The sequence below is a fragment of the Neofelis nebulosa genome, chromosome X (assembly GCF_028018385.1).
Source record: "Neofelis nebulosa isolate mNeoNeb1 chromosome X, mNeoNeb1.pri, whole genome shotgun sequence".
In the NCBI taxonomy this organism is placed as follows: Eukaryota; Metazoa; Chordata; class Mammalia; order Carnivora; family Felidae; genus Neofelis; species Neofelis nebulosa.
The window spans coordinates 91,066,537-91,091,576 of NC_080800.1; the positions used below are offsets into that span (position 1 = coordinate 91,066,537).

At 44.3% G+C, this 25,040-nt stretch overlaps 1 protein-coding gene and 1 long non-coding RNA gene across 19 annotated transcripts in view; one reads left to right on the forward strand and one right to left on the reverse strand.

Moving 5' to 3' along the window:
- The window catches only part of PAK3 (p21 (RAC1) activated kinase 3), a 255,827-nt gene that overhangs the window by 107,709 nt on the left and 123,078 nt on the right, over window positions 1-25,040 (forward strand). For 10 of the 18 annotated variants that reach the window (XM_058714308.1, XM_058714310.1, XM_058714306.1 and 7 more), the window contains exons 1-3: window positions 23,240-23,478; window positions 24,384-24,449; window positions 24,576-24,685. The exons of 3 other annotated variants lie outside the window; for them this stretch is intronic. The gene's annotated coding sequence lies outside the window, so the exon portion shown is untranslated. Of the gene's footprint in view, window positions 1-23,238; window positions 23,479-24,383; window positions 24,450-24,575; window positions 24,686-25,040 lie in introns of those variants that run through there. 5 more of the 18 variants (XM_058714311.1, XM_058714313.1, XM_058714322.1 and 2 more) reach the window with 4 other exon arrangements.
- On the reverse strand, window positions 19,805-23,044 carry LOC131503008 (uncharacterized). The gene is made up of 2 exons (XR_009257290.1): window positions 22,903-23,044; window positions 19,805-20,235 (listed from the first exon to the last, which is right to left on the reverse strand). It is a non-coding gene; the product is annotated as an uncharacterized LOC131503008 (long non-coding RNA).

The window sequence follows — 25,040 nt, forward strand, 5'->3', positions numbered from 1 at the left end:
CAACATACACATTATATGTGATGGAACCAGGATCCAAACCTGTCCAGTCTGACTCCAAAGCTTCCTGTGCTCATACCCAAAATTACCTACTGGTAGTTTTTTTTAAAGGTTTGTTGAGCCAGTTCTATTCCTTGTTTGCTATGGGTTTTTAATCATGAATGGGTCTTACATTTTGTCAGATTACTTTTTCTGTGTATGTTGAAATGATTGTATAGTTTGTCTCTCTTCTTTTTTTTTTATTTTGGCTGCTTTCCAAAATGCAAATTTATTTATTTATTTGTTTGTTTATTTATTTATACTTTTATTTTTTGGTTTTTTTTAAATTTACATCCAAATTAGTTAGCATATAGTGCAACAATGATTTCTGGAGTAGATTCCTTAGTGCCCCTTACCCATCTAGCCCATCCCCCCTCCACAACCCCTCCAGTAACCCCGAGTTTGTTCTCCGTATTTATGAGTCTCTTCTGTTTTGTCCCCCTCCCTGTTTTTATATTATTTTTGTTTCCCTTCCTTTCTGTTCATCTGTTTTGTCTCTTAAAGGCCTCATAGGAGTGAAGTCATATGATATTTGTCTTTCTCTGACTAATTTCACTTAGCATAATACCCTCCGTTTCCACCCACGTAGTTGCAAATGGCAAGATTCCATTAGTTTGTCTCTTTAATCTATCACTGTAGTGAATTAATTACATTGATAATTTGCTAATGTTGGGGCACCCGGGTGGCTCAGTCAGTTAAGCATCCAATTCTTGATTTTGGCTCAGGTCATGATCTCGCAGTTCATCAGATTAAGCCCCACCTCAGGGTCTGCACTGACAGCTGGAGCCTACTTGGGATTCTCTCTCTCTCTCTCTCTCTCTTTCCCTCTCTCCCTCTCTCTTTACCCCTTCCCCGCTTGCACATGCATGCACATGCTCTCTCCCTCTCTCTCTCAAAATAAATAAATAAACTTAAAAAATAATTTGCTAATGCTGAACTATCCTTACATTTCTGGGAGAAACCCTACTTGGAAGCATAATCTATCATTCTAATAAGCTGCTAAATTCCATTTTCTTTGTATTGATATTCACAAGTCACATTAGTGTATATATTTTTTTCCTTTCTAGCTTTGTCTGATTTGTGGGAGTAGCTCACATTTTTCTATACTATGGAACCATTTCTATAAAATGGGAGTTGTCTGTGATTTAAAGACTTGGAATGATAAAACTGCTTATCCTTTCAATCCGTTCTGTGTTCTTTGCCTATTATTTTCTACTTCTTATTGGGCAAATTTTAGTAATTTGTCTCCTCCTAGAAATTTTCCCATTGAAACATGTTAGTTTAAAATTTCATGTACCATTGTCTTGTTTTTAATATCACCGTGGTACCTGTGTTCGTGCCCCTTCCTTGGCTTCCTGGTGGTATTTATTTATTCCTTCTATTTTCTTCAGAGTACTTATGGAATGAAGCTTTGACCTTTAAAAAGTTTTGTTTGTCGTCTATTTTGCCATTTTCTGATTTTACCTTCAATTTGTTCTGAAGTTGATAGCTTAATTAATTTATTTTTTATTTGGTTTTATTTTCTAACAAGTGAATTTAAGGCCATATGTTGTTGCCTTGACTGCTTCCGACAGACTTTGGTTGCTCACATCATCCTTCAGTTTTAAGCATTTGTGATATCAATTTAAATTCCTCTTTTATTCAAGGGTTATTTAGAAGTGTGTTTGTTTTTCATTTATAGGAGTGCATTGTGTTGGGTCCATGTGATGGGAGTGGGGTAGTTGGGTTTTTTTTTCTGATTTTTAATTGCTTTTGAGTCCTTCATGGCTGGATTTTCAGTCTGTATTCTCAATCAATACAAACAGTAATTGTCTGCCCCAATGTGCGCCTCTGCCTGTTTCCCAATCTGGAGGCAGTGTGATATTGGCTTTTTTATATTCAGCACCACCTAGGAGTGAGCACTTGGGAATGTGAGAAATGAGATTGAATGTCAGCTCCCAAAAAAATCAGTAGATCCACCGAGAGAGGGATGGGAAAGCGAAAGCTTTCTCTCCAGGGTTGGAAAGTAGGGATTTGCCTAATGAGCCTTCTTTGCCTGGCGGAACACCCTTGACCATATTAACTCAACTAATTCTGGTGGCTCGTAGCCACACTGAAAAGTCTTGGCTAGTTTGTTATGGGCACATCTCATAGGTCGTGTGGGATTGAGGAGGTAGAATCTTCAAAGCCACGTCCTAAGAATTACTCCATCTGTCCATGGAGGCTAGGATTCCTCGTTAATTTTTATTCTACTCACCATCACTGTCTTCTTGCTGATAGCAAAGGGACACTGTGTAGATTCCCTGTAACCTGTGGTATGTCTTTACTTGTATTTATAACTCTTGCGCAGTTGTCTTGTGTCCCCACTTACATCTTAAGCTCCTTGAGGGCAAGGACCACAACTCACCTGGCTCCACAGTAGTTCCCCAAGCACTTGTACAAGAACTGAGCAAAACAAGTACGTCAGTCAATGTGCGTTGGAAGAATAAATGGGACGGATGGATACAGACCAGATATTCTTAGCAAAATAAAATAAAACCCAAACAAAATACATCTTTTTCCTGCTTAACAGTCTGGATGGGTGTCTCATCTCTTTTTGTACCTTATCTATAAGAACACAGTCTCATTGCTTTGCAACACAGGTCTGTATATCATCTCTCAGGACAGGGGCCTCCTTCAGACTGCTTGTGTGTGTTCCTTCCCTCCTCCCACTGCTACTGCCCATCCCCCACTGCTGCCTGATCCATACATCCTGACAATGGTGGGTTTTAATTTGTTTTCCAGATGAAAAGGGCTGATTCCTCCCAACTAGACCCCGCACAACGTCTTGTTTTCATTCCCACATCCATTGTTTTTAATGTCCATGCTTCCTCGAGGATCCTTAATTGGGCTCTTCTGCAGACTGTATGTGCCTGCCTCTCCCCCACCCCCCTTCTGTATCATTAATGACAGTGCAGGGTAAAATGAGACCTAACACTGCCTTCTGGTAACCTCCCTGCCGGTTACCCCCAGGCAGTACACTGGATTATCTACTAGCTCTTTCTCTTTATCCTGATAAATTTTCTACTCATTCAAGCCATTACAAAATGATTTTGCATTATATGAGCACAAGGTAACCCTGAAACAGAAGAACAGATTGGTTGAGATTCCAGGGGAGTTTAACCAACCTAGAGCTTCCAGAGCCGTTACGAAGTCCCTGTCTTTACGCTGCTGAATTTCATCATCTATATGGACACAAGCAGGTTAGTCTTGAGCTGCACGTGCTTCCAGAGACGTGACAGTACTCTGTGCCTTCGATCATACCTCTAGGTCAGGTCATGCCTCAAATGGAGACATGTTGCCTCTCTGAGGCTGAGCTACATTTGCTGCAGAAACATCTTTGCAATACCTTCACTGCAGGGCAATCTTCATAATTCAAATGAAACTGGGGGGTGGGCAGGAACAGGGAGGACAATAATGTTTTAATCTAACATTAGGGCTTTTGTGACCTTGTCATCACTATGCCTCCCGAATGGCTCTTTCAACTGAGTCACAGAGCTTAGAGCTGGAAGGGACCCCGAGGCTATCTGACGTAGCTACCTTCCTACAGCTTGGATGCTATTATGATCCCCATTTTATGGGTGAGGCAACTGAGGCCCACGGAAAACACCAGTGTGTAATCCCAGGATCACCTGAAGACATTATACTTAATCCTGCCACTGTTCACACTTTGCCCTACTTTGTGATCTTCTGTCTGGGTCACTGCTTTGATCTGCTGATGCTCTCCAAAGAGTCTGGCCGTGTTGTTACATGCCGGGCACCTAGTGGGGAAATTTTTCATTCCCAACTCACGTAATTGAGGGCAGATCTGACTCACTCTTGTTTGCCTGTAGAGAATTGTTGTATCCTTTAATGCACTGATACTTTCCCTGAGCCTCCCAAGCCGCATGTGGTTCGTTCACGTGCAGCCTGCCATTTGCCCAACCTTTTGATGTCTGTACTAAAATATTCTTTGCAATGATACTCCACAGGGTGCATGTAGTTACCAGGTGGCGCTCATAGTTAATGAGTGATTGCATATCAGACTCCCGAATCCATGTAAGTGGCCCAACCTAATGGGACCGTGTGTTGCATGCTCATACCATTTAGCTGGATGTTAAAAGTGTTTCAGGGAGTTGCCATATACACCACTGCGAACACTAGTTCGCCGATGTTATATATTGGTCTTTGGAAATCGATAGAACTGGGTTCCAAACCTTGCTCCACTATGAAATGGTGACTACTTAACTAGCTTATAGTAATGTGTTACTGTAAGCTTCCTGTGCCTTCATTTCTTTACCTTTAATGGGATAATAATGGATAATGATAGTACGTGTCTCACAGGTTTGTTGTGAGGATTGAGATCATCTCCATAAAGAATTGCACCCACACATTGCCTGCCGTGCTGTAAAGACTTAATACACTACCATTATTGTCACTACCGTCACCATCATCATCGTCGTCACCATCTCTAACTTCATTTGAGGGTGCTGTAAGATTATTCAATAAAACGATATAAATTATGTAGCAGAATTTCTCATTCCTAGTAGAGCCTCAAAAATAGCAACTATTATGATTACGGTTATTAAAGTACTGGGAGCAGCCCACGAAGCTGTCAGATTTCTGGAACATGGCTTATTTGGTCACACAGGTGGTTGATCTTGAGCAAATAACACTGTTCAAGTTTTTTAATGCAAGTTCACATGTCCCTGCCAGAGAGCAGAGTGATAAAGGCCATGGAATCCTTTAGAAATAGATGCTGTTGCTGAATTTTCCCCTTAACCCTTTGTCAGTTTTCTAAAAACAATACTAAAACGTTCGCTCAGAAAATAACTTCTTTTGAGAGCAGAATTGTGACAAATGGTCTCACCAGAGTGGCTGACTAACAGATACACCAATTTTGCAAGGCGGAATTTTGACATGTGCTCTGATTACTTGTCCTCAACCTTTCTTTGATTTCAGCATCCACCCACGTACCCTACCTCCTACATAAACACCCAGCCAGACTTGTGTACTGGAAATCACAACGGGTTAAGAATCACAAAGACCTTGATTCTACTCCAAGCTTTGCCACTTGACAGTTCTGTGACCTTGGCCAAGTCTTTCAATGTCAGTTTCCTGATCTTAAGCTGGTATATAAATGGTTCCCCAACCCATTATCCAAAAGCTTTGGGGGACAGATAGTTTCTTAATGCTGTATTTTTTCATTTAAAAAATACGGCATGGTGCATAACAACACCTCCAGAGTGGAATTTGAAACAGAACCTATTAATCAATCACATCACTATTTCTGCCAAGAAACATATAGATATTTACATTGAGAGAGCCTCACAGGTTTTGTCACTGTAGAAGTTTGGGCAGACAGCTTACAAAAACACTGGTTTTCAAAGCTTTCTGGAACTTGCAGTTCTTTTTTTTTTTTTTTTTTAATTTTTTTTTTAACGTTTATTTATTTTTGAGACAGAGAGAGACAGAGCATGAACAGGGGAGGGGCAGAGAGAGAGGGAGACACAGAATCAGAAACAGGCTCCAGGCTCTGAGCTGTCAGCACAGAGCCCGACGCGGGGCTCGAACTCACGGACCGTGAGATCATGACCTGAGCCGAAGTCGGACGCTCAACCGACCGAGCCACCCAGGCGCCCCTGGAACTTGCAGTTCTTGATAATGGACTGAAGAATTGTACCTGACCTCATGAGATTATTGAACAATAATCTTAACCCTTAACAGGGTCATGTGAAATACGGCATGCGTAGCAGGGGTCCTGCTGGCCCCAAACTGAGCTTCAGCCACGTCTGGGTGCGTGGAGATCCCTAGATCTTCCCTATCCCTGTTTGCTGGAGCTGATCTGTGGAAAGGAAAAGGTGCTATGAGGAGGACTGTGTCAGAAACCGAGGGCTGTGGGGGCGGGGGAACAATCTGGTAGGACATGATGGTGTTTGTTCTCCAGGCACAGGAACCGAGTTGGAAAGTGTGAGCCAGGGTGGTGGGGGCTCTGTGTTGGGGGGTGTTGCTGCGGGAAAAAGCTGAAGTTGCTCTTATTACACGGGGCCTCACTGAGACACAGGGCAGAAGCAATACTGCTTCAGTGTCCAGGTCGCAAGGTGTGGCACAGAACAGAAAGGGGGCACTTCCACCCCTTCTGGGCAGACTCACTGGTGGCTTCAGCCAAAGCTTCCTGCAGGTAGGCAGCACCATTCAGGCCCCTTGTGGATCTGGGGCTGGGAGGGACTGCCACTGATGGTGTTTCATTAGAAATGGAAGCTCCCGGGTGGCTCAGTCGGTTGAGCATCCGACTTCAGCTCAGGTCATGATCTTGTGGGCTCGTGAGTTCGAGCCCCACGTTGGGCTCCCTGCCGTCAGCCTGTCAGTACAGAGCCTGCTTCGGATCCTCTGTTCCCCTCTCTCTGCCCCTCCCATGCTTGAGCTCTCCCCAGCATAAATAAATATTTTTAAAAAAAAGAAAAGAAAAGAGGAAATGGCAGCTCCCTCCAGGAAAGGGACTCTTGTCTGTCATGGTCCCCACTGGGTCTCCCAGCAGCTGGGCAAATGTCTGGCACATAGCATGTGCCTAAGAAACATTTGTTGAGTTAATTTGTTGGTAGTTCACATTCATGAGGACAGAAAGAGTAGAACAACATAAAAGGACTGTTCTTGAATAGTTCAGAAATACCTGAGGAGACGGTAAAGGGGACCGAGGCTCTCTGTTGAGCAGGTGGGGACACAAGTCAGTAACACGTGAGTTACTAAAAGTGCATGTGATTTCACTTATAGTCAAGATCAGGTATGGCCTTGGGAAAACTTGAGGCCTAACATTTTTACAAAGGCCCACCGCGATTTCTGGAGCGTTCTGGGTATTAGATAGCTGAGCTTCGTATAGATACCAAGTGGCTATTAGAAAGTTTCTAATTATAAAGAAGACCTTCGAGGTGGGATGAGGGCTGGAAGAGCAGGTGCTGATTCTGGCAGGTTCTTCCTGGAAATTTTTAGCTACTCCACTGGCCCTTGTGATGTTGGTTTGGAGGAAGGGAGAGGCAAACGTAATTGGTTGGGGGGAAAAGCAAAAAAGAAAAGATTTTTTTGGTGTTGGTCTCCACTGTGCCAAAAGGAAAATATTTTTACTTGAGTTGTTACACTTAAGGTGAATTCGTGTGCACCCATGTGCTGGCTAAACGTAGGGAAATGCAAAGTTACAAATATCTCGAATATACAGCATTTCTCATGACACATGGTAGACACTTAGTAGTGATTTTTAAATGGATGATATTTCCTTTTAACTCCTCTCTACCTCTGATCCCTGACTATGGGCTTCTTGAGGGCAGAGAATACAGGTAGAAGTCTACCTCTGTTCCTTTGACACATAATAGGTGTTAATTAAAAACTCGTTGTCCATTGAATGAAGAGACACGTTGATAATTACAATGGATACACAAGTTAATACTGCAGAAATAATTAAAAGAAATGATCTTCTCTCAAACTGGTGAAATCTGACATCAACACTAATAATTTGCTTAGCAAACAGTTCTTTGATAGGAAACGCAAAGGGTACGTTTATTCTACCCTAGGGCTGGATTATCATGGAGCCCAAATGAATGTGGTTGTCCCATTTTTCTTGTCCTGGCTTTTGACGTTCCTTTCCCATAAATCAGAATACAGCCCAGAAAGGAAAACCAATACGATTTGGTATATCATACATGCTGGCTTCAGTTGGGTCACATTTCCTAAGTAGTCCCTTGCCTCATACTGGTTGATGGCTCTTTTTAATGAGACCTTCGTCACTTGCTGCTTGCCCGAATTAGTTTATTCATTTGTCTGCAAGCTGACTTTTAACAAGGCTCCACTCTTGTAGGCTTGACTTGTTATTCACTCCATATCCTCTCTCACTTGTTACGAAGCCAGTTTTTGGTTTCTTTGTCTTTCCCTGATTTATTCACGTGAGCCCTTTTCTGTGTCGTTTGACCTCTTAAGTGGTGCCTTTCCGTCTTCCTGTGCTGCCCAAAGTACACTCGAAACATTTGAACTGATGAATGACACTCTTGTTTGTGTTCTTCCTTCTTCTGTTTTCACCACAGCCAGCTCTTGGCCTCTTTGACCAGCTGTTGCACAAAAGACTTCATCTCTGAATTTTTCATTCTGGAAAGTGCAACACTATGCTCTTGACAATGAGTGGGGGAGGGATATCCCATCCAGGCAGTACCCACTCTTACCCCATGCTTTCCCCACTATATGCGCCAACTCTTTTTTTTTTAATTTATTTTTGATTTTTAATTGCTACTTTTCAATTGAAGAATAATTGGCATACAATAGTATATTAGTTTCAGGTGTACAACATAGTGATACAATATTTATATACATTATGAAATGGTCACGACAGTAAGTCTAGTTATCATCTAGATATTGTAACAAAGCTGTTACAATACTATTGACTGTATACCCCATGCTGTACATTATATGTCTCCGTGTTTTATTTGATAACTAGGAGATTATACCTCTTAATCCCTTTCGCCTATTTCGTCCATCTGCCCACCCCTCCCCCACCTCTGGCAACTATCAATCAGTTTGTTCTCTGGATCTGAGTCTGTTTCTGTTTTATGCTGTTAATTTGTTTTGTTTTTTAGACTCCACATATAAGTGAGACCCTATAGTATTTGTCTTTCTCTGTCTGACTTATTTCACTTAGCATAATACCCTCTGGGTCCATCCATGTTGTCACAAATGGCAAGATTTCATTATTTTTTAATGGCTGAGTAATATCCATGGTGTGTGTATGTGTGCGTGTGTGCATGTGTGCGTGTGTGTGTGTGTGTGTGTGTGTGTGTGTATCATATCTTCTTTATGCAATCACTTATCAATGGACATTTAGGTGGCTTCCATATACTGGGTAGCGTAAATAATGTTGCAATGAGCACAGGGGTGCATATGTCTTTTTGAATTAGTGTTTTCCTTTTCTTTGGATAAATACCTAGAAGCAAAATTGCTGGATCATGTGGGATTTCTTTTTCATTTATTAAAAAATATATTTTTTAATGTTTATTTATTTTTTAGAGAGAGAGAGAGACACAGTGTGAGCAGGGAAGGGACAGAGAGAGAGGGAGACACAGAATCCGAATCAGGCTCCAGGCTCCTAGCTGTCAGCGCAGAGCCTGATGTGGGGCTCGAATCCGTGAACCACAAGATCATGACCTAAGTTGAAGTTGGACACTTAACCATCAGAGCCACCCAGGCACCCCTTTATTTATTTTATTTTATTTTTTATTTTAAGAGAGAGAGAGAGAGAGAGAGAGAGAGAGAAAGAGAGAGAGAGAGAGAGAGAGAGAGAGAATGAGTGCAAGTGGAGCAGAGGGGCAGAGGGAGAGACAGAGTCTCAAGAAGCCTCCACACTCAGCACAGGCTCCACATGCTCAGCGCAAAGCCTGACATGGGGCTTGATCCCAGGACTCTGGAATCATGACCTGAGCCGAAATCAAGAGTCAGATGTTCAACCAACTGAGCCACCCAGGCGCCTCCATATGGTAGTTCTATTTTTAACTTTATGAAGAACCTCCATACTGTTTTCCAGAGTGGCTGTACCAGTCTGCATTCCCACCAACAGCGCACGAGGGATCCTTTCTCCCCCGCAGCTTTGCCAACACTTGTTATTTCTTGCTCTTTGATAGTAGCCATTCTGACAGGTGTGAGGTGATATCTCATTGGGGTTTTGATTTGCCTTTCCCTGATGGTTAGTGATGTTTAATATCTTTTCATGTGCTTGCTGGCCATCTGGATGTCTTCTTTGGAAAGCTATCTCTTTAAGTCCTCTGTCCATTTTGTAATTGGACTATTTGGTGTTTTTGATATTGAGTTGTGTGAGTTCTTTAAATATTTTAGATGTTAACCCCTTAGCATATGTAAGATTTGCAAACATCTTCTCCCATTCAGTAGGTTGCCTTTTTGTTTTGATGATGGTTTCCTTCACTGTGAAAAAGTTTTTTAGTCTGATGCTGTTCCATTTTTTTTAAACTCTTATTTCGTATTATTTTTTAAATGTTTTATTTATTTTTGAGAGAGAGAATGAGAGACAGAGTGCGATCAGGGGAGGGGCAGAGAGAGAGGGAGACACCGAATCCGAAGCAGGCTCCAGGCTGCGAGCAGTCAGCACAGAGCCGGACCTGGGGCTCAAACTCATGAACTGCGAGATCATGACCTGAGCTGAAGTCGGATGCTTAACTGGCTGAGCCACCCAGGCGCCCTGATGTCGTTCCATTTTTAAATTTTTGATTGTGTTCTCCTTACCCGGAGGAGACTGATATAAAATATATATATATATATATATATATATATATATATATATATATATTGATAAGACCTATGTTAAAGAGCTTACTGCCTAAGTTTTCTTGAAGGAGTTTTATGGTTTCAGGTCTTACAACTCTTCTTTATGCAGCACGTCTTTCACTCGGCTCATAAATACTGCACCCCTCCTGATGCCTTGCCAAGTGCTAGGCACTGGAGACATAGCAGTGAACGTGGCATTACATCGAACATTGATCTTATTTATTTCATTTATGGACATTCAACTCTTTGCCCCACTATACAGATGAAGGCAACTTCAAAAGCATTTTTTATCTTTTTGATTGCAGACGGACCCATCCTGATTAATCTGGCGTTAAAAATTAATTTGCATTTCTTGAGATACAGCATTCAATGACCCTATGGTGAGCTGGAGAACTGACTGGCTGGTCCACTCAAATTGTCCATGAAACATTCACAAGGGGCCACATGATACCACATAATGTTTGTCCACCTTTTCGTACACACACATTTCTGTTACTTCCTGGACGACCTGCCTTTGTGAGCATCTGGAGGGCAGGCACTAGACCTGTTTGGCTTGATCTGTAGGGAACTAGCTCAGAGCCACATCGCTCCATTGAATATAAAATAATGTGTCCCAGAGGTTACCGACTTACTGGATTTAATCCATTTTCTAAGCATGGGCTGCTTAACTTCTGTGTCTTCTGTCCTTTTGGATTTAAATATTCTCCCCTCAGCTCAAACTATGCGTCAAATGTCGTTATCTCCTCCCAGTTGCTTTCTTGGGGCCCGCCTCCCTGGCTATGATGTGGGAGGATGATTCATGCCCAGGGTAGTTTCCAAACTACGTTGTCCAGCAGCTGAGCTACTGAGCTTCTAAATCGTCCTGAAATGTATTTGTCTTTCTGATTCACAAACGTCGAAACTATCCCTTCACTCACGCAGGGAGATGTGGGAGGTTTTATTTCGGTTTTTGTGCCTTTGTTGTGTGTTTTGGTGTAGTAAATTATTTGAAAAACTAGTCTTCCTTTGTCTAGGAGCTTTATAAATGACCCACGGGGTAAATGGCCTGGACCATTTCTCTGGGCCAGTGTGGAAATAGCTTTGGGCTCACAGTTCATCCAGAATGGGCCAGAGAGAATCTTTTGGGAGGAAAATGTATTTGATTATTATTAGTGGCAGTAGTGGTAGTACAAGCAGGCTTTCCAGAAGTTGCGGAAAGCATCCAACTTATCTCTAAGCGCTGAATTATTTTCACATGTCATTTTTAAAACTGGAGAGTGTGATTGTTTAAAAATGACAGCGTTATTTAAAAATAAAGCAGTGCATTGTAGCCAATCAAAATCCCCAGACCAGAAAATAGTTTTCCAATTTAGCCAGTCTGTTTTAATCCAGGTTATCCCAAAGCTACCCTGAAGTAGCCACGAGATTGCTCCCCAATTCCCTGTCACCCTACCCCCCCCCCAACAGTCTTCTAAATCAACATGCATAAAATGCAAGGCAACAAAGAAAGATGCTCTGAGGCAGGGACTGGTCTTGACTCCTAACGTGGTCAGATAGCAATTAACCAGAGAGCTGAGGGGCAACAGTGCTATGAGGCATTCAAAGTTTCTGACTGAAGACGAGCCCTGTTTTTATTTTTTTTAAACGTTTTTTTTTTTAAGTTTGTTTATTTTGAGAGAGAGAGAGAGAATGTGTGTGAAGGAGGGGCAGAGAGGGAAAGAGAGGGAGAGAATCCCAAGCAGGCTCCTCGCTGTCAGCACAGAGCCCGATGTGGGGCTCGAACTCACAAACCACGAGATCATGACCTGAGCCTAGATCAAGAGTCAGACGCTTAACCGACGGAGCCACCCAGGTGCCCCAGCCCTGTTTTTGTTTTAAGCTTCTTGGAGTTGATGAAAAGCCTTGCTTACATGTATGAATGCAAAGCCTTTGACATCAGGGAGCGGATTATTGTCTAATGACGGGGAAACCTGGTGGTGGCCTGCCACAGAACCAAACTTGTGTGTGGGAAGGAGTCTTCAGCAGTGTGATTTGCAACGTTTCCCCACCAAAAGTCCCTCTCTCCTTCTGTCCCCCCAAACCTACAGTGGCTTGTACCTATCTGCCTCTGCAGTTCATTCCTTTCATTCAAGCACTGCCTGTGCCAGAAGGGTCCTTCTAAAGCACAGATACCTGGAAGGAGCAATAAATGAATTCGCTAAGGCTGTACTGAGAGGTCAATTAGATTCCTTTCGTCCCAGACCCGGGAAGGAAACAGGTGGCACCTTTAGCTCACTGGGCCTCTGGGTGGCTGGGAGAAGTCTCTGAAAGGAAGAATGGAACCCAGGAAAGGAAAGAACACACTGAGATTAGTTCGTAATTGTGTCATGGTTCATTGTCTTAAACTGTAGAGAGAACACTCAGATGTCAGTGTATGGGGGGTGCTTAAAAATGGAATATAACAAAAGAAATGTATTACCCGAGGCTGCTGTTTTGGAGATTTTAGATCATGTAGTGTTTACTAAAAAACCTAAGGAATTTGAAAGCTGTGGGGCATATCCAGAACAGGAACCTTCCAGCATCACCCCTCTGGACCAGGGAAATGCAAATACAGCTCTCAGCTCCTCACCCCCCAGTGTTTTGCCTTGATAAATGTCTGAAATTTTCAACTGGAGTGTGGCGAGAATGATGCCTTTTCTACCTCTCTCTCTTGAGAACAGAATTAGGGGGCATTTGCCTTAAATTACATTAAAAAAAAGGCAGGATGAGCATTCTTTCTGGCCTTACATGGGTAGTGATAATTAAAAAGGGTCAAAGATGATCCCAAGATTACTGGGAAAATACACCTCCCTCCCATTTACAGGGATGCCCCCCCCCCCGCATCTTTCAAAGGAGAACTGGCAAATTACCATGGAAATGTGCCCCAACTGGCAGTACTCAAGTAGGAGTCAGAGCCTTTGTTAGCAGGGGTTTGTGGGGGCCAGCACCAGAGTGAACACAGTTAAGCCTCGCTAATTCCCTGAGCGGGGAAAGGCCGATCTTGATTTGTAAGGAACTTGAATTTGAAAATATGTTTAAAGAAATGCCATGTTATTATTTCCAAAAACCTGCAGTCAAACTGCTGGCTGGGGCCTGTGCTCTGAGCCACTGAGACTCTTAAGGCCTTGAACAAACAGATAAGGACTGTAGTTAGCATATTGGTCATTTGAATGCAAAGTGCAGTTATAGTAGCGCTTAAAATTGCTCACTCCCCTAGCAGGCTGTCACTTTCCTATGTTTATAGTATTAATTTGCCTAGCAACCTGCCCCCTTTCCTTTTTAGCAGTAAACTTGACCCTCACATGTCAGCATCTGCTCAATTTTCCATATTAGCAGCTGGAATGAATAAGGAGCCGGTGGGGGCGGGGGGCACAGGGGTGGAGTGGTGGTGTCGAACTCCTTGTAAAAATCAACATGACCATAGTTTGAACCTCTCTTTAACTAGAAGTTAACTTTCAAACTCATCAGTGAATTCGTATTTATTATTTACTGAGTAGGTGATGCATTCCCTAGGATGATTCAAAATGGGAAAGAGGGGCAGCCTGTTTCGAATGTTCCATCCTCATAAATGACCTGATCAAATGAACACCAGAGAACATTGAATGCAACGCGTTCCTGGATCATAACAAAATAAGGATTGATTATGAGGCTCCACAGGTGCTTAATTATATGGAACAAAAGCACATTGAGATCTGCATCTATTAAACACGTCTGTGATGGTCAACCCGTCCTGTGTGCACATATTAACTGTTCTCAAATTCACACTTGAGACCACTTAATTTGAAGTGTGACTGAGTTATGTTTGCAAAGGGGGAAAAAGGAGAGACGAATACAGCTGCAGTGTTATCCAAATACCCCATGTCTTCGTCATTCTGCTATACACGTGGAAGAAAGAGGCTATGTTCTTTTACAAGTTGGACAAGCCAGATGGCCCGCGGGGTGGGGATTGCAGGAAAAAGCTGGGGGAAGCCTCAGTCCCCCAATTCTACTTGCCACAAACCTGAGGAGAAAAAGATAATCCTTAAGTAATGAAATTCCTCATCCAGTGATTCCAAATTTTGCCGCACATTACAATCTGGGAAGATTAGAGCCCGAGGAGATTTTTAAAAACTCTGATACCCAGATTCGTGCCATGCCATTAAAATCAGGGTGTCTGAGGGCGGGGGCAGGGCACCAGCATTTTATAAAGGTCACAAGGTGATTGCAAGGGCAGCAAATTGGGAGCCACTGCCCTAATGCTTCCCTGCTTCACATGCATTTAAGTCACATTCTATCTTCCCAGTTACCCTGAGAAGGAGGTGCTATTAGATCCCCATTTCACAGATGATGAAACTGAGGTTCAGAGAGGTTAAGTTGCTCAAGTTCTCAAAGCCGTTAAATAGCAAATCTGGGATTTGAATACCACTATCATGTCAGAGTATGTAGGTTACAGTACTTTTATGCAGTACTGTCTCTCTGGGCTTTTGTCTCCATACCTGGCACCATTCCAACAAATCTGATATATGATAATCCTATGTCCACTCAATGAGAATTTACTAGACACCTACTACGTAAATCCCAGTTTTAGACACAACGTGTGATTCTGCGTAGATTCAAGGAAACATGGCTAACTAACTCCAGACGATTCATGGGGCCTTCCAGATATCCATTGGTTGGTCGTCAATTATGTTAAAGCTTAGTCAGCCAAAGATAACCAGAGACAAAACTGTAGTCCGACAGAGTCAAATCTATTGACCTGATGCATCCAGGGAGTGCATTCCAGAGAAACCATAGGATTGCCGCTCTTGAAAAAGAGGGAGGAGGGAACATCTTTTGTAACTGAGTTCCCACTGAAGGATTCTGAGGAGCATTGAAAGAAGCAGAGGTAAGTTCTGGATTGATTGCAGTTGCTGAGGTGGGGTCGGGAGAAGGGAGTATCGACTAGGAGTTGGGCACTATCATGAGGCAGGGGTGCCTTGCAGTTGGGTACCCCCAGGAATAAATGAAAAAGCAAAGGTCTAGGGCATCACTGGGAAGAAAGCAGTGGTTGCTCAAAGGAGGTAGGAGTCGTTATGGCATTTTACAACTGTTGCATGATCTTGGGAGAAACAGTGTTTTCTGCTACCTTTGCAGCTGGCTTTAGCAGTCTGCTCTCTCAGCCTGATTAATAGCAAGGCTGCTTGTTCCCAGGCCAAGCTGATTTTCTCTCATTCAGTCCCAGGCAAGTTTTGACTCTTTCAGGTTTGGGCCCTTTTTAGCAGGGATAGACACGAGAGAAGCAAGTTGGTGCTCAGATCAACTATTAATAGCTTTGCTCCTTTTCAGCTGTGTTTGGCAATTCATTTAATGGGAGATTGTATGTCAAACTGGCGGATCCTGGACAAGGCCTGTGTTTCAGTTAATGTAGTGTAACGATGTCAATTGTCAACAATTTCCAGGGTTTCGACAATGTACTGTGGCTACATAAAATAAGATTAATACAGTATATCAAAATATTGGGGGAAACTTGGGGAAGAATGCCTAGGGATTCTCTGTACTATTTCTGCAGCTTCTTGTGCACCTTGAACTATTTCAAAAATAAAAGTTGTAGACGACATTCAGTGGGAGAACAGGTTTGTGTTGATTGTCTAAATAAGACTCTTAGAGGTAGTCTGACTTTACCCATTATATATTGCGGGACTTAAAGCCACTGAATGTGAATACAGCACCCAGTAGTGATATCAGTCAATACCCATGTCTACCAGGTGCAGATCCCTGAGGGGTTATTCCTTTGGGACCAGTTTGTGCATTCACAAGATGCCACTTGAGTAGAGTCTGGAAGTACGTGTTAGATATCACTAGGTAGGTTCCACACATGAGTGAAATTCTGTGTTGCCTTTCTCTGGCTGACATATTTAACTTAACATTACACCCTCTAGGTCCACCCATGTTGCTGCAAATGGCAAGATTTCTCTCTTTTATTCTGGCCGAGTAATATTCCATTGTATATATATTACGAGGTCTTCTGTATCCATCGTCTGTGAATGGACACTTGGACTGCTTCCATAACTTATCTTGGCTATTGTAAATAATGCTTCAATAAGCATATAGACTTGTTGAATCATTACGTTGTACACCTGAAACTAATATAACACTGTATGTTAATTATACTTGAATTAAAAGAAAAATCACCAGGTAGGGAAAGGAGGGGAGAAAGCCGTACCGGGCAAAGAGAAGAGCAGGAGAGGCACAGAGGTACAAAAGTCAAGGTAAATCACGGAAGCAATAGTTTGATGGGGCTGATGGCTGCAGTAAATGGAGGGGGGACTGGTAGGAGAGCAACCTGGAAAGATGAGTTGAAGCTGGAATGTGACAGACTGGGTGTGACTTTCCTCTCTCTGAAATTAAGGACTTTGGACTTCTCTTGTAGTACTTACTACACATGCTTTGTGTCACAGTTACTTGGGTAAGTATCTTTTCTCCCCAACCCGATTCCAAGTTCCTTAAGCAGATGATCCACGTTTGGTTTCTCTGGATAGCATCTGTACACATCTAGCTGTGTGTTTTGTGCTTAGTAGGTCCTAATAAAACTGTCTCAGCAATGAATAACATAGCACAAAGATGTAATGGGTATTCCCTCTCAGAATATCTGGAGTCCTGAGATAACGTTGAGCGAGGTGTCTACCAGCAGGGCAATGAATGTAGCCCACAGAAAAGCACACGAGCTCTCTTTATGGCTGGTTTTGATGACCGGGTATGGCCATGCCCTGCCACCTTTGACACATGCCCCCCATTGCTCCTGGACCCTGTCATGATGGCATCCTTTGAAAAGAGGTCACGTGCCTTGCCCTAATCGATTTCACATTCCACTCACACTTCCCTCTGTTTGGCTCTGCTGGGGGGTTGCAGAGATGCCTTATCCCTCCACCACCTGTTCCTTGGTTTTCTTCATTAGAGCCAATATGACAGTTCAGATGGGACCTGGGGATGGTAGGTAAGGAACTCCTGAAGCAAGAGATTTTCTCCAGGCTTTGGCTGGCATACATTAACTAAGGGGATCTCCACCATGCCTGTTGGTGATTTTTTTCCCCCTTTCACCTCCTGAGAGAAATGTTGCATTGCTTAACCACCTCAGATGGTTGCGTGTGGGGATGGGGGCACTTCTGTTCCTGACAACCTCATTATGTGGTTATCAGGAACAGACACTGCCCAGGTTGTCACGACAACCAGCAATGATTCAAAGCTTCCGTAAAAGGTCTGTATCTCTGGCAAATAATCAGCCTTTAGTGTTCAGCAGATGCTGAGCTGAGAAGCCAATCACAGGTGAGCCGGGAAAGCATGACATCATAATCCAGCCGGTCCAAAAAAAATTAATATTTGGTTTTCTATTTCTCTCCTTGGTTCTTTGTCCCCTAGATTTTATCTTCCACTTTCTCCTGCTCTCTCTCTCTCTCTCTCTCTCTTTTTCCCCTAGAAAAGTGGGGAAAGCAATGAAACCAACTTTCCAAATTCACTTTACTCCGTGCAGTTTGACTAAGGTTCGGGCAGTGCAGTGAGAGTGTGGGGAAGGAATGTACAATGTGATCCGCTTAGGAGCAAAATCAAACAGAGCATCAGCTCAATTAAATAACGTGGTTTGTTATGTGAGACCATGGTGGACTTGGGGCTAATTAAAACCAAGTCAGAGGAGAGGAACTTCCTAATTCTCATATTAATTCATCCAGGGCCACCTGCGTTTAATTGTCTTCTGCTTTTCCTTTGCTAACTCCCTGGTGGTAGGGAGGAGGGCAGAGGCTGCAAGCTCCTGAAGGCTTGTAGGTTCTACGGGGCAGGTCCCTAACCGGTGCTAATTATAGTGAAGGAAGGTGGGGAGAGACGCACCCCCCTCCCCCCCTTCATTCCCCAGGTCCCACAATACAGGGAACATATGTAAATGGAGACTCATCAAGTCTATTAAGGAGGTGTGTAGCTCTGAAATCTGTTAAATCCACTGTTGTTCCATTAGCCATTTGCATCCATACAAGAGTCCAGGGAGATAGCAGGTCAAGTTTCACAGAAGAGAAAACTAAAGCCCTGGGAAATTTGAGTCTTGCTCAGGGTTTCCTGACCAGAAGCTAGACTGGCATCTGGGTCTCCTCATTCCTTGGCCAGAACTCTGAAGCCCCACGAGGATGGTGATTTCCTAGCCCTGGGCTTCCCTCTTTCCTCCTCCCCTGGTTTATTTTTATATTTTTAAAGTTTATTTATTTTTGAGAGAGAGAGAGAGACACAGAGTGTGAGAAGGGGAGGGACACAGAGAGAGGGACACAGAGGATCCAAGGCAGGCTCCAGGCTCTGAGCTGTCAGCGCAGAGCCTGATGTGGGGCTCGAACCCACGAACCGCGAGATCGTGACCCGAGCTGAAGTCGGACGCTTAACCGACTGAGCCACCTAGGCGCCCCCCTCCTCCTCCTCCTCCTCTAGTTTTTAAGGGAACTAGGATGAGCCCCTTGGCATTTCTGAGGCTCCTTGCTCTTTGTCAGGCAGGCTCCCCACCATGTTGCCTCCAACCGGAACTGAGTGGGAGTGGTGGGCAGGAAGGAAGGGGCACAGTAGTGTCTGACTGCAGTGAAGGAGGGGTGGGCACAGTGCTCTTAGCTAACGCCTGGGGCACTAGCTGCCCAGTCGGGTTCTTTTGTATTCAGAGCAGGAGGGGGGGGTTTTTGTTTTGCTTTTTTTTTTTTTTTTTTAAGAGCAGCTGCTTTAACAAAAGCTGTGAAGACTGAGAGCCACAAAGACCCAGAGTCCACCAGTGGGAATGATTTCTGGCTGTAAGAGTCGAGGCAGGGGATGGGAAGGGAGCCAGGATATCCAGGCTGCTTTTCCCCAGTGACTTGTACATTTCTGCCCTTCTGTGCCTGCCCAGGGATGGCTCAGCTCAGCCCGGCACACCGTAGCCTCCATTGCCACACTCGACCCACGGACAGAGCATTCAGACCCCCTTCAGGACAGCACTCTGTTCATTCTGTTTGTGTTGTTTTTGTCTCCACCCAAAGAAGGCTATATTTGCGCTTTTTAATGTTTCCTACGTGCACATCCTATATGTTTATTATAAAAAATGTACAGACAATGCAGAAGTGTATAACGAGAAAAAGTTAATGACCTCCACCATGCCCACATACCCACATGTCTTCCTTTCTACCATTTTAATTCCCAGAGTTACCCTCTTAGCAGTTTGGTGTGTATAATGCCAACTTAAACACACACACACACACACTTTTTTAAAAAAAATAATAGTACACATGCCATTCTGCAACTTTTTTTCACTCAAGAATGTGTCAAGATGTGCTTCTGTTCCAATACCTAAAAGTCCACTTGATTCTTTTTAGCTGGTGTGTAATATTCTAAAATATGCATCTCCCGTGACTTATTCAACAGTTACCTTATTGAGGGAAATTTAGGTTACCCCTTATATATAAGAGGTTCTCTTTCTTACCTAAGACTCAGCCACGAACACACTAGAACATATCTTCGCATGTTTTTGTGAATGTATCCATAATCAAATTCCTTGAGCTGAAATCGCTTGGTCAAGTGGCACATGCCATTTTAAATTTCCTAGGTGTTGCCAGCTTGCCCTTTTAAGTAAAAAGGCTATGCCAATGTACCCTTCCATCCATGGTATATGAGAAGGAGCAGTGTTCCTTTTATCTGGGATTTGACTGGAAGGGTTTGGCTGGTCGGGTTGGTGAGAGCCACAGGAGAAATACAACTGAAGTTGCCATTTGGGTGGTAGAAAGAACACAAAGCGGGACAGTAGGAGACCTGGTTTCTAGGACCTTCTCTGTGAGGCATTGGACAGGCTACTTTAAACCCCTGGGTGTCCGTCCGTTTGCTCATCTATGAAATGCGGATCATAATTGCCACAGTATGCTGTTGTGGTTGTTGTGAGCATCAAACCTGGAGATACAAGAACGGTTTGTAACCTGAGAAGCAGGATTCACATGCCAAGTGGTTATTACAGTAGCGTTGTTATTATATCCTTAAATCAATGGGCTCAGAGAAGGAAACCGGGGAAGGTGGCAGCTGAGTGGGAAAAATTACACAGATGAAATCTTCACCTTTCCTGAAAGTTCCCATGCAGTTGTCCTATATTCTTGGAGAGCAAACCACGTTGGTAGTAAAGACCGCTTTATGATATCAAGAAGAATATAGGTTATTACCCTTTCAGGGGAAGACTGAAGTCTTTCGTGCTGGGCCTGGCTTCTGAGTCCAGTCCTCTTTCTATGACACCTCTATGCTTTAATTTGTCAGGGACCTAATAGGATTTTGGCCCCGTGCTACTTTCTATAATCACCAGTGAGAGAAGAAATACACACATGAAATGCTTAAATAACTGTGTGCCGTGACTGCATAAATAGCTCTGAGTTATAGCTGAGGTATATGGGAGGATTAGAGTGAAATCAAATACCTTTTAATTACAATTTAAATCAATAGCCCAGAAGAACAAGTTAAATCATTAGCCATAAAAAAAATCCGGTTTTATCTTTCGATTTCTTAAAAATAAAAACGTTCTTATTGTTTAAAATAACCCAAACAAGTGCATTTTGCAAATCAGAGATGTAATATTAAGTAAATGCTCATTCATTTAGATCAGTGATTTTTAGATTATTCTTACCATGATGCAAAAACAAAAAAATCGATGTGATGGGCTACCTTCTTTAACCCAAAAGGTAATTAAAAAGATATCTGTAAAATCACTGAAAGCAGAACCACTGTGATTTCAGCATATTAATCAGGGATTTGAGAAGAAGGGTGATGACTGTTTTTACATTAGGAGACAACCACCAAGCAAAAAAACCAACCAACCAAATAAACAAACAAAAAAAACAAAACAAAATAAAGGCTATTTAAAAATGCCTGGTACTTAAAAAACTCCAATCTAGTATACTCTTTTTTTTCCAAAGCAAATATGTATTTTAACGAAACCATTAATACCATATATCATATTAGAAAAAGCATGGGGTCGGGGGCCAGCACCTGGGTGGCTCAGTGGGTTAAGCATCCAACTCTTGATCTCGGCTCAGGTCCTATCTCATGGTTGGTGAGTTTGAGCCCTGCATCTGGCTCTGGGCTGACAGTATGGAGTCTGCCTGGGACTCTCTCTCTCCTCTCTGCCCCTCCTCTGCTCCTGCTTGAGTTCTGTCTCTCTCACTCTCTCAAAATAAATAAATAAACTTTTTTTTTTAATAAAAAACATGGGCCTTGGATGCAGACAGATCTAGATACAAATTCCATCTCTGGGACTTTCTGCAGTGCTCATGTAATTGTCATGTATGCATAAATATATTTTTAATTAAGGAAAATAAAAAGTAAAATGTAAAGTTAGCCTTTAAAAAAATCTGGAGTATGTATTTTACTTAGTCTTTTGCCACCCTCTTTCCTGCCTTGTCATAGATTAGAAGGCTCATTGTTCTTTTTTCAATTTCTAACATCATCAGAAACTTTTAATTTTTAAAAAATATTTATTTATTTTTGAGAGAAAGAGACAGACAGAATGTGAACAGAGGAGGGGCAGAGAGAGACACACACACAGAATCCAAAGCAGGCGCCAGGCTCTGAGCTGTCAGCACAGAGCCCCACATGGGGCTCAAACTGATGAGTTGTGAGATCATAACCTGAGCCGAAGTCAGACGCCCAACCCACTGAGCCACCCAGGCACCCCTGAACATCATCATAGGTTAAAATGAATTAGTCCAAAGAGGTAGCCCATTCTCCCAACTTCCCCAGATGTTGCCTCTGTGAGTCTAGAGGCCTGTTGTGTGACTTTACATAAAAGGACCTTGGCAAAAATATTAGTTCACCTTCCATCATAAAACTTGTTTTGTTAGCATTATGGAGAAATGCTTGGCGGATGTTGAGAAAATTGGATAAAAGTGTACTGTGGAGGGTCATAACCCATTTTGACCATTTAAGTCTGCCAGGGTATATTTATCTTTACAAAACTAAGTTTGAAAGTGGAGAGGGAAAATCACCCATAAACTTTAACCTAACCTATGATAATTTTACGTTCTCTTATCATTTTTATGGGTATATTTTACATCATTATAATGCGAATGTACTTACTATTTTGCATTCCTTGTCATTTTTGATGACAGCTTACTGTCTCCTTGCTGGGATTTACCATAATTTATATAATCCAGCCAAATCCTGGAGGTTATGGATTGTGAAGTAGCAAGAGATGATTTTTGGAGTTACATTTTAAGCTTCGCACACGGACAAAAATTTGAATTTTTTCTTAAAGACGAGAGGCCATGGAAGGTTATAGGGAGAGCCACAGTTTAATGAAATTAAATGTATCTATATATCTATAAACTTGAAGTAGTTTTTTTGTTTTGTATCATGCTCGCTGTTTTGAAATGTGTGTTTCATGGGCAGAAAGATAGTTTCCCTATCTAGATTGTCACCTCTGAATGCCACTGCCCTATCTGCACGAGTCTACTTTGTATCCAAGAGACTCCACCAGTGTAACCTGTTGGCCGGACAGGTGGCATCCCAAACCCAAACCATTTTCCCCAATAAAGAGAGCCCGTGTAGCTGGACGGATTTCCTCCCCTGAAAATTTACCTGAAATTCCAGTCTTCACAGAGGGCGGCCAGTTGAGGAAGATACACGAAATGCCTCCGCCCCCTCCCTACTGACAGGTGCGCCTCTCTCCTGACGGCCCCACCTCTGTCTAGACAACCCTGACAGTGTAGAAGTTTCCATCTCCTTTTCCTTTCCCTCTCCTGTTCCCTCCCCTTCAGTCCCCCCCCCCCCCCCCATCCCAGGCGCTTCCTGCCTGGAAACAAAAGATTGGTCCCCAGCAGCCCACTCAGGGCGATTTTAGTTTTCTGCTCACCCTCTGATTGGCTCGCGTGCGGTGCAGAGCCCGGGTGACGTCATAGCAGACAAGAGCTAGGGAGCGGTTGCCGAGCGGGGCTCTGCCGCGGGCGGGCAGCTGTCGGCAGCGCACCGTCTGGGGGCTCGCGCGGGGGGCTGCAGCTTTTCCCGGCCCGAAGCAAGTGTGCGGGGCCGGGAGGAGAGCCGGGAGTAGCGGGCCGGGCCCGGGGCTGCGGCTGCGGCTGCGGCCCCCCAGCCCCGCCAGCCCGAGCGCTCGGAGGTAGAGGAGAGGTCTGGACAGGGTGGCTGGACCAGCGGCAGGTAAATCCCACGACTCACGGCGCCCGGCTCGCTCGGGGGAGGGTGTGGCGCTGCCGGGCAGATTTTCTGCCTTCCCGGGGTCCCTTCCTGCTCTCGCGGCGCCCCAGCCTCGGGTCCCCTACGTGGCGCCCCCGGAGCCCCGAGACCCAGCGCGCAGTTCGCGGGATCGCGCTGGGCGAACGCGGACGAGTGGGTGTGTCAGGGCCACTCTCGGAGGGCCTGGACCCCTCGGCTGGGGCAAGCCCTGGACTCGCTGACACGGGCCTGGGCCGCTGGAGGCCAAATCCGCCCCCAAAGCAACGTCAGCCCGTTAGTCTTACACCATCTTCCCGCCCCCTCCCCCAGCCCCAGTAGCGACGGCAGCCCCCCCCCCCCCCCCAACCAAGGGGAGGAGGTGTGGCCGAGGCCCCGGGCAGGTCCGGGAGAAGGGGACCAGCCCAGCCTGAGCAAACAGAAAAAGTGACGGTTTTCTTAAATAGGCGCCCTTTCTTTTATTTTTCTTTTACCCTCCTCCCCTTTTTTTTGGTGGGGGCGGGGGGGGAGCCTAATGACAGGAGGACTCATTTCTATTCATGTGGAGATTGGAATGATGCAGTACTATCCCTAAAAAGGCTGGGGTCCCTCAGTTGGCCTTTGTCTTTGTCTGGGGGGCAGGGGTCATTAGGGGTCATTAGGGGCACTGCCCTCCTACCCCGTCCTCAGCTCACAGGGAGCCTTGCCGTCAGTTTGTGAACTGGCTCTGGCCAGACGCCTGCCGCACTTTGGGGCAGATTGAACATTTTAGATACTTGCTGTCACAGGTTTTCCTTCCTTAGGTGATGGTGGTGGAGGGTCAGGGTGGGAGGGCGGTGCCCGCAGGGAGGGAGCCAGAGGCCCCCACTTGATATTTTGGTCCCACCTTCCAGAATCCAGTGCCAGACTCTGGACTTGAGGGTTCTAGGCTGTGGTCTGTAGAAGCAAAGGAGAGAAGGGTGAGTGGCTTGGCTTTGGGAAGCATGAAGGGGGCGGTTGCAGTGTTATTTATTTATTTTTTTTAAATGGCTTTCAGCCGGGAAGCCTTTAGCCATGTTAGTCTCGCTCCCCCCATGGTTTTGCAGACTCAAATCCAGGCCAACTGTATGGCTGTCTGAGGTGTTGGAACAGAAGGAGGTCCATTCCTGTTGGTGACAACACTGTGGCCCTGTTCTGGGATGACCGAGGTATAAAGGTCAGTGCGGTTTTCACTGGGCCATTTGCAATATTATAATTGGGCAGTTCTGTGATTGGGTAGTTGAGGCCCCTAACCAGGGGCACCTTTGGGTAAAGGGGCTTAACTGGTAATGGATGACTAATAGGCCAGGGCTTGAAGGGAGAGCCATGTAAGCCTTCGTCAGTGTCTGGATACAAATGTCATACCTCCCTCCTCCATGAAAGAGGCAAAATGGGAAGAGACCGGCATGTATGCTGGGTGGAAGCTGACAGCTGAGAATGTCAAGGCCAGAGGGACTTTGAGATGTCAAGGAGCAGACCCTCCAAGCCTCCAGGCAGGCAGGTGGGCCTTGTGGGAGAGACCAAACAGAAAA